Source organism: Macaca mulatta, chromosome 5, assembly GCF_049350105.2.
Source record: "Macaca mulatta isolate MMU2019108-1 chromosome 5, T2T-MMU8v2.0, whole genome shotgun sequence".
Taxonomy (NCBI): domain Eukaryota; kingdom Metazoa; phylum Chordata; class Mammalia; order Primates; family Cercopithecidae; genus Macaca; species Macaca mulatta.
In genome coordinates, this window is record NC_133410.1 from 109,679,774 (window position 1) to 109,688,838 (window position 9,065).

A 9,065-nucleotide genomic window follows, 5' to 3' on the forward strand; every position below is an offset into this window, starting at 1 on the left:
ATTCCACTCTCACACTTTTTGATAAAGAATGAAATGCATTTAGGATCTTCATATGTAACTAGATATTGTAATACAAAGAAACTAAACCCAAATGGCCTAGGACTACCGTTATATAACCTGAAATATGTATTCAACCAGTCAGTGTCTCAGTTGCTTCACCTGTGAATTCAGTTTCAGATCAACAAAGTCTCAAGACCCTGTGTATTCTGTTTGCTGAGCCTACTATTCTAACACATTTTGGTAGGATGATGTCATCTATGCAGGGAATTCTAAAGTAAAAAAGGTCCAGTGGATATAGACTATTTGAACAATAGTCCTTGTGTTATTTAGATGTAAACTTATGTATATGGGAATAGTATATTGACTATTTGGAAATTAGATTTCCTTGCTGTATCTTCTATTTATTCGTTAGTCTCTTTTGTGCTATGTCTTGCTTCTTATCCTCATAAATGCAAATTATCAACTCCCTGAAACTTATTCCATGAGCTACATGGTTAAAAATTTGCACAGTTCTTTATGTTTGGCAAAATTTTACTGAAAAAAATAATGTATTAAAAATAAATAGGCTTGGTTTGGGGAATGCTTCCAATTTTGAATCTTTGGCAGGATTGGGCTTCTACAGGAAAATAAAATTAGCCAAAGCTCTAGCTCAAAATCTTTTGAAAGATAAAGCTATGGGGCTTACTCTAATGTATTCAAGGTGTCCGTGTACTTTGAGAGCAGCTAATAATAAGCTCCCTGGAAAATATGATGAAAACGTTGGCAGATTATCAGAGTTCAACAAAATCAACTTCATGCACATCCAAGACTACCATTTCCAAAATAGATCCTAGTATTTCAGGTTTATCATTTCATTTAGAATGTTAACTTTGGGAGTGTGGGAAGCGTTTTTCATAATCACAGGGAAGGGGACAGTAAGCTTGCCTCCCACATTCAATGTGTATCCTCATACTGTTTTATTTTAGCATCTGAAATTCAAAGTAGCTTCCTCCAAAGCAAGAGCCCACCCAGGAGCTGAAATGCAAGGAGTATATGGAGAAATTTGTGGTGAAATTTTGCCACAGTCCTTGAAAGCTTCCTTTCTTGTATTTTTCTGAAATTGATATGTTCTGCTCACCGAATTCAACCTTTAGGAATTCTGGCGCAACACTGTATTTTTCTCAGAGTGATTGGACTTCAAGAGTGACTAAAGGTATTACTTTGCTGTTCCAAAATACGGAAAACCCAGTAAAAATATTTCAGATCATGAAAATTTTCCTAGTAATTCAGTGATACCTAAAGTTCATAGAAAACAGTTTAATTTTCTTAGCTGAATAAGTAAACTCTCTTTTTATTCAGGAATTATATAACTTCCAGCAGTCGTTTTCAAGTAAGGAGGTAAAACGAAGGTTATTTTAGAATCATTTGTGACATTTTGTCAAACCACACATTCTCTCCTCTCAACAGGCCCCACTCTCTCCCCAAGATTCTAGCACATTCCTACCCTGGGGGCAGCATGGATAGAATGTGCCATTGTGATCAGTAGCTACTTATAAGAGTGGGCTGTATTTCCTGAATATTGGGGTTGGAAAAAGATTGAGAAATACAGCTCCTCTGTCTTCAAGCAATATTTCTCAACAGTGTCCCTAGATCTCAGGGGATTCATGAAGTTAGTAATGGAGACCTACAGGCAATGTTCATTATTTTTTAAAGTAACCTTATAGAACCTGTATATCTACTGACAATAAAGCTGCTCCAGCTGCAGGCTAAAACCTTGTCTCTTCTCTTCAAGCTAAAGTTATATAAACTTATGGTGATATACTAACTATTGCAAGCCCTTTGGAAGTTCTGAGGAAGTTACATGTTCTCTAGTGAATAGAAGTGGGAAAATATATTTCTATTTAAGTCTCTTCATTTGATAGAACATTTCAAAAAATGAGACACATAGATGAAACATAATTAAAAGGTCACTTGGAAGCTAAGTTTTGGAAACCATTGACCTAAAATAAGGCAGAACTGAGCATAGGGAAGATATCTGTCGATTTCTCTTTAATTAATAACTTACTTATTAATAGTAACACACACATATATAAGCACATATATATGTACATTGTTCTAAAATAGGACTGAAGAAAGAACAACAAATCTATGAAGAATAGAGTTCTGGCTGGGTGCAGTGGCTCACGCCTGTAATCCCAGCACTTTGGGAGGATGAGGCGGGCGGATCACGAGGTCAGGAGATCGAGACCATCCTGGCCAACATGGTGAAACCCCATCTCTACTAAAAATACAAAAATAGCCGGGTGAGGTGGCATGCGCCTGCAGTCCCAGCTACTCAGGAGACTGAGTCAAGAGAATTGCTTAAACCCGGGAGGCAGAAGCTGCAGTGAGCACAGATCGTGCCACTGCACTCCAGCCTGGGCAACAGAGTATGCCACTGCACTCCAGCCTGGGCAACAGAGTATGCCACTGCACTCCAGCCTGGGCAACAGAGTAAGACTCCATCTCAAAAAGAAAAAAAATATATATATATAGCTGTAGTAATCATTTATTAATTTTAATTCTGATCTTTTAAAATTATTCACGTTTATTTATTTCCAGTAAGTTTGAATTCCACATGCTTGCACTTCCTGGGATGGGCACTGTGGGTGGTGAGATTGTGGGAGGCTCAACTTCAGAATGTGTTTTTACAAAATTCATATCATCAGCAAGTTCTGGGTCTTACATAAGGTAGGAATGCTTGTCCTTAAAAGTATATCTGCAAATACAATGCTATTAATACTACTTTTTTGTATAATGAATTATAAATTAAAGTGTGGACATTGGGTCTCTCTCATTCTATTATAGAATTAGCAAAAATTTCCACCAGCAAACCATTATTAGAAAGGTTGCTGCTAAGGCGTAAAAATGATAGAACAGAAGTAAGAGGCCTTGGAATCTACAGGTATTCACTTTTGAAAAACAGAAAGTTATTTCTCCTTTTCTCTGTCTTCTTCCTAATTCCATTTAGAGTTGGAGGAAAAGACAAAAGATGACAGAGCTTTCTTAAATGGCAGTGAGGGACACAGACATGAGAAGGTGACATAAATTTAAGCTGAACAAGGATCTGCATCCACTATCTTGATCTCTAAGGGATCTAGTCAGAAAGCAATAAAAGCTGACTTGGTAATATTCCTGCATGGAATAAGAGTGTCTTCTAATTCTAAAACTACAGTGTATTCTGGAAGAATTCTGCTTTTTTAAACGATCCTCAACAAGTTCTTGAGATTCCAGGTCATCCAGTTAAGGAGCTTGAACAGAGAGCAAAAATACATTATCAACATCAACTTCAATTTATTCACTTAATTATTTACTAATACTTTGACATTCTTGGGGTGATAGTAAATTATATTGTATTCGCCATTCGGCTGGTGGCCATAGTGGCTCCTCAATCAAGTTTTGACAAAAGGAGTTTGGAATAGAGAAAGAGAGAAAAGAAGTGAAGAAAGTCAAGCATTTAGATTGTGAAATAACATTACATGGACTCATCTTTTTCAACTCCCTTCCTTATCTCTGCCTGTTTCCATTGTGAAGCAGGAATAATAATCGGAAACTCAAAAGCAATTTGACATGCACAAAGTGTCTTTACTCTTGTCAATGCACATTTTATCTGGACAGCAGAGGAAAGAGGAAGACAAGGTGGAAGTGACTCAAAGACCAACATGATATAGATTCTTCATTCTGTGGTCTGTCGAGTCAGAGGGCACTTAAAGTCAGGAGGGAAGTTTTCCTGGCCTATGTGTGCTCTGAGTGTCTACCTCATAGCCAATGGCCTAAAAACACAGCTGCATGGGAAAAAATGTCAGGTCTCACTCTCCCTCCGTCAGCAAATCCAAAGTTATACTCACCCTGCTTTGAATTCAGTGACTTTTCTTTTTAATCTTTTCTATTCTTCCTTCTCATCACATTGCTTAAAACCTAGTGCTCTGTATACACAATGGCCACTCATTGTGGGCAGGTTGGAAACAGGATAAATCTGCAACAGTAGCATGGCCTGTAGCTTCCAAGGCTTCTTATCTCTGTTCTATGATTTTTATGCCTTAGAAACAACCTTCCTAATACGAAATTATTTTTTAATAGTTCTGTAATGGAATGAGAGAGACTCAATGTCCAGACCTGAATTTATACTTCATTATACAGTAGAGTAGCAGGCTGCTGTGTTCGCACAGAGCCTTTCTTCTGGTGGTAAGACTGGCTCATTCTTGTGAGGGGCAGGACTCCTCACATGGGTGATGTTGGCTTGCAAACTCTAAGGCCTGACTGAAACGTCTCAGTGCTATGTTGCAGTGTGAGGTTCTTCCTATCAACCAACTTTCCTTCCTTTTTCCTCCCCTTCCACAGTGGACTTTCCCTGCCTCCTCCAGCTTCCTCTGCTTTTCCCCACAGGAGGGTTGTCTCCAATAACTCTCTTGCAGGTCTACTACTGTCTTGGCATCTGCTCCTCAGAGGACCTGAGCTAACACAAGAAGAAAGTAAGCTTTCTCCCATGGCTTAGAGCTCTAATTGTGAATGTAAATGTAAAACACACTAGGGAAAACCAAGAGATAAAAGGCACATATCCAAATGGCTTTTCAAACTGTGCTTGGCCATCGTCTCACCTTCTCAAGTCCTCTTCCTCTATTCAGCTCTAGGCAGGGGTTGGCCAACTTTTTCTGTAAAGGGCAAGATAGCAAATGTTTTACACTGTGTGGACAACATGATCTTGGCTGCAACCACTCAACTCTGCTATTGCAGTGCAAAAGCACTCATGGGCAATGCATAGATGAATGGACATGGCTGTGTTCTGATAAAACTGTGTGCTGTTAAAAACAAAAACAAAAACAGGTGGCAGGGTATATTTGGCCTGTAGAGCATAGTTTTACTGAGCCCTATTCTTTGAGGTTCATATTGGAGGTTGCTTTTGGCTGACTTAATCTGCCACTTATTTAGACCCCTGGATACTGAGCAGATCATTTAAGCTAAAAAGAAAGATCAGAGAAATCTGTGTTCTTCATTGGCATCTGCTGCTTTAGAATTACTTCACCCTGCAGTCAGCATTGGAAATTCCCTTCCCTGGGGATCCTGTGAGTGTTCCACAATGCCCAATCCCCAAATCTCTTTCATTTTGCTTACAAATTGCTGAATACCTCACTTTCTATTCTAACAAATGAGGCTTCACTTTCTTGTTGCTGGAAATTTTAAAAACTGAAATATAGCAACAGGATGGATGCATCTTACAAAAGCTTCTAGCAATTACTATAGGGGTCACCAAAGCAACTCATTTTTTTTTTGGTATTTTTTTTTGGATTAAAGCATTTTAGGGGCCAGGAGTGGTGGCTCACTCCTGTAATCCCAGCACTTTGGGAGACTGAGGCAGGTGGATCACATGAGGTCAGGATTTTGAGATCAGCCTGGACAACATGGTGAAACCCCATGTCTACTAAAAGTACAAAAATTAACCAGGCATGATGGCATGTGCCTGTAGTCTCAGCTACTTGGGAGGCCAAGGGAGGAGAATCACTTGAACCCAGGAAGCAGAGATTGCAGTGGCTGATATGGCACCACTGCACTCCAGCCTGGGCAACAGAGCAAGACTCAGTCTCAACAAAAAAGCGTTTTGGAGTGGGAACTGATGAAGAAAAAAATTCTGTATGCAACCGACTGAAGTTTTGACTTTATCAAGAAAACTACTTTGAAGTTTTCCCAGAGGTACAGGGGTTGAGAAAAAGGAATTGGAGCTGAAAAAGGTCCTGTGGCCCCAAACAAAGCCAGGTATTGGAGGAGAGTCAACCAGGTGACCAAGTACTCTGTGGCTGCAGGTGAAATGGGATGGTTTTACTTCCCTGATTATAATTAATTGGTGGTAGACATGGATATTTTGTAATCAGTATTTTATATACTATACCATTGCTTCATTAATATCATTACTTGGATATTACACTTTGATTGTACGATTCTCCAAGAGAAGATTGTAAAAAGGGCACTGGCTTTACTTGAATTGCCTTTGGCACTTGTTCTTCCAAATACGGAAAGCAAAAGAATGGCTTCAATTCTTGGACAACATGGGATAGTGGCAACAGCAACCTTGGCCCACCTCTTGAAAGAGATTTGTGACTCAGAATGGATTTCCAAGGCTTGTTTTTGCCTCTCAGCACTTGACTCTTATCCGCTGTCCTTCCCTCCCTCTTTGTTCTTGTTGAGGATTGAGGCAGAGCTAAACCTGCAATATAAGTAAGAAATGGTAAAGCTTCACTTATGTAGTATAACAATGTGCAATACTTTCAATGAAGTATCATTGTGAAGGCTAATCGTCAAATCAATGACAATATAGTATATAATTTACATAAATCATTAGTAGTTATGAAGTGGCAAATTAAGAATGATCACAACAATTACTAAAATATCATCTCATTTGATTTTCACAATGGTCTGTGTAGTTAGTTGCCATTAGATTAGCAAATTTTGACTTACAGTTTAATTTTGATTAAATGATTCTATCAAATTCATAAAGCTGATAATTTATAAAGTTGAAATTACTGGCTAGTTTTCTGGCCTCTAAAAACTGGGACACAAGAGTTAGTTGCAAGGACTTGGGAACCAAGTGACCTGGGTTTGATTTCCACTTCTACCTCTTGTGTGGTCAGTGACTGAACCTCTTTGTGTCTGCCCCACAGAGTCATTAGGAGGATTAAATGAGAAGTGTTTGGATAATGTCTCCAACTATGCTTGGCATAAGTACTGCATCAGTGTTTTTAAAAGCAACAAATATACTATGTTGCTTCTAAGAAATTGAATAAATTAGTTGATCCTAGGGAATTATCTGATCCCCCTAAGCTTCATTTTCTAATTATTTGCAAAAGGGAGATTATAATAGTACCTACTTTCTAAACAAGGCTCAATCAGAGTGAATGTAAAAACCTTTATATCATACATGGAGTTTATTAAGAGCTCAGTTTCTGTTAGCTATTATAGTTTTGTTGTTGTTGTTTTTATCTTCTTATATGAAACAAAATATATGCAAATAGATTAGTCAGATCAACATTGAAATATAGGAATGTGAATGGCTAACATAGATAATAGAGATGATATTTTAAAGTTCTTAGGAGATCACATATGTTATTTAAATATTAATCTGGCTGGCTGAAAAATATTTTCAAAAACATTTTAAGGACATTTCTTCTCACAGAGATACATCTTGTTCAGGCACAAGACAACTTAAGAATAGTATAAAGTTGACTGAAAAGATACTAGACTCACAGGAGACCATTGTATAAAATATTAAGGCTTTCCTTAAGTGTCAAGAGTTTGGACACATCAATAGGACAGCAGGCTTTTAAAACTGCTAAATTAAGTCAGAGTTTCTGCAACACAGATCACCTCTGCATGAGAGGGGAATTTGTGAAATATCCTGAATGGCTTACTAAAAAAGACCCAGAGGAAATCCCTACAACCTACAAATAAAGCTTCCAGTGTTGACCACAACTGCCCTCAAGCTGCTACTATGAATATGTCAACCCACAACCATTGTAGGCTGGGAAGACCCGGGGCTCAGGCTGTGATCCAGCCCCTGCCTGCCTCTCCTTCCCTTTTCTCGCCTTCACTCAAGCTGCACTTTTCCTGGTTTTACCAGTTAGCTATGTTTGTCCTCACTTCCAGGTCTTTGCTCATGCTGTTCTTTTATGTGTGGAACTTTCTTTCCTCACCTCCTGGTTAATTCTTTCTCATCCTTCTCTCTTAACTTGAGCACCATTTCTTCAAGGAGGGCATTCATGATTTCCCCGCTGAGATTAGTGCTCCAAGTACACCATATATTTCCCTCTCCTATAGCACTCAACTCTCTTATAATTACTTTTCTTACTATATTTTGTAGTAACTATATGCACTAAGATCCTCTAAACTTCTGAAGGGCAGGCAGTATGTTCACTCTGTATTCTCAGTGCTTAACATAGTGCCTGAAACACAGTAGGGGCTTAATAATTGTCATATGTAATTGAATATAAGATACATTGATTGGAAGATAACCCATTATTTCATGAACCCACTAGGAAAGAAAAAAAACCCTATGAATTAAACTATGGAACGATGCCTTTATCATCACTTAGAATTCTTATTCTATATTTATTAGAAGATCTCATTTAGTCTTATTTAGACATCGATTTTTATCATGTCACTGTCGCATATTATATATATATGTGTATACATATATATAAATTGGTTAGTGGATTCCTGAACTTCTTTTTTGGAGCCTCTGATGAATTATTTTTACACTTAATTTAGGTTATTTTTTCTCCCCACAAAATATTATGCTCTGTGCCATCAAGAGCATGGGTGATGGCACATTTCTTGAAAAGATCATCCCCTATTGTAAAGGAGAATTTCTTGCAAATTTCATACCCATTCCTCAAATATTTATATGCATAGGCAATGACAACCTTATCATAACTGCTGTAGGGCCAGAATGGCTTTAAGATGCATCCTATTTCTGCCAATGTTCAAAGCAAAAAAAAAAAAAAAAAAAAAGTGAAACAAAGAGCATGGCATTTCCCAAATAAATACTGTAAACTATATAAATGCGTGTAAAAAGTTCTATGCATGTATGTATGTGGGTAGGTAAGTAAGTAGCCAGAATATTTTCAGAACACTTGTGTGTAATATGTCTATGAAAAATGAGGAGTCCACATCAGATTGTTTATAGCAGGCCTCCTTGAGAATTTCAAGGTCAAGGGAAGCATGCTGCACTCTGTTTTCTTCTGCTTCTTCTTCCTGCTTCTGTAGGGCTGGAGTGGGAAGAGGGCTACGGCTTTTGCTTACAAAAGCTTTGCTTATGAAGGAAGCTTGGCCATCCGTTTTTGTGAGATTGGGCAATTTTTCTTCACCCTCTTGCCCTCTCACTATAACATCTAACTGGATCTTTATTCTGTTGACTTGAAGACACTGTAATTCTTATCTAGTCAAATCCCTTCATTGTGTCGGAGATAAAATTGGATGCTCATGTTGGTAAGAAGAAACTCATTTGCAGTTACAGGTGGACAATTATAAAGCAGAGTAAATTGAGTAGATGCTCCAGG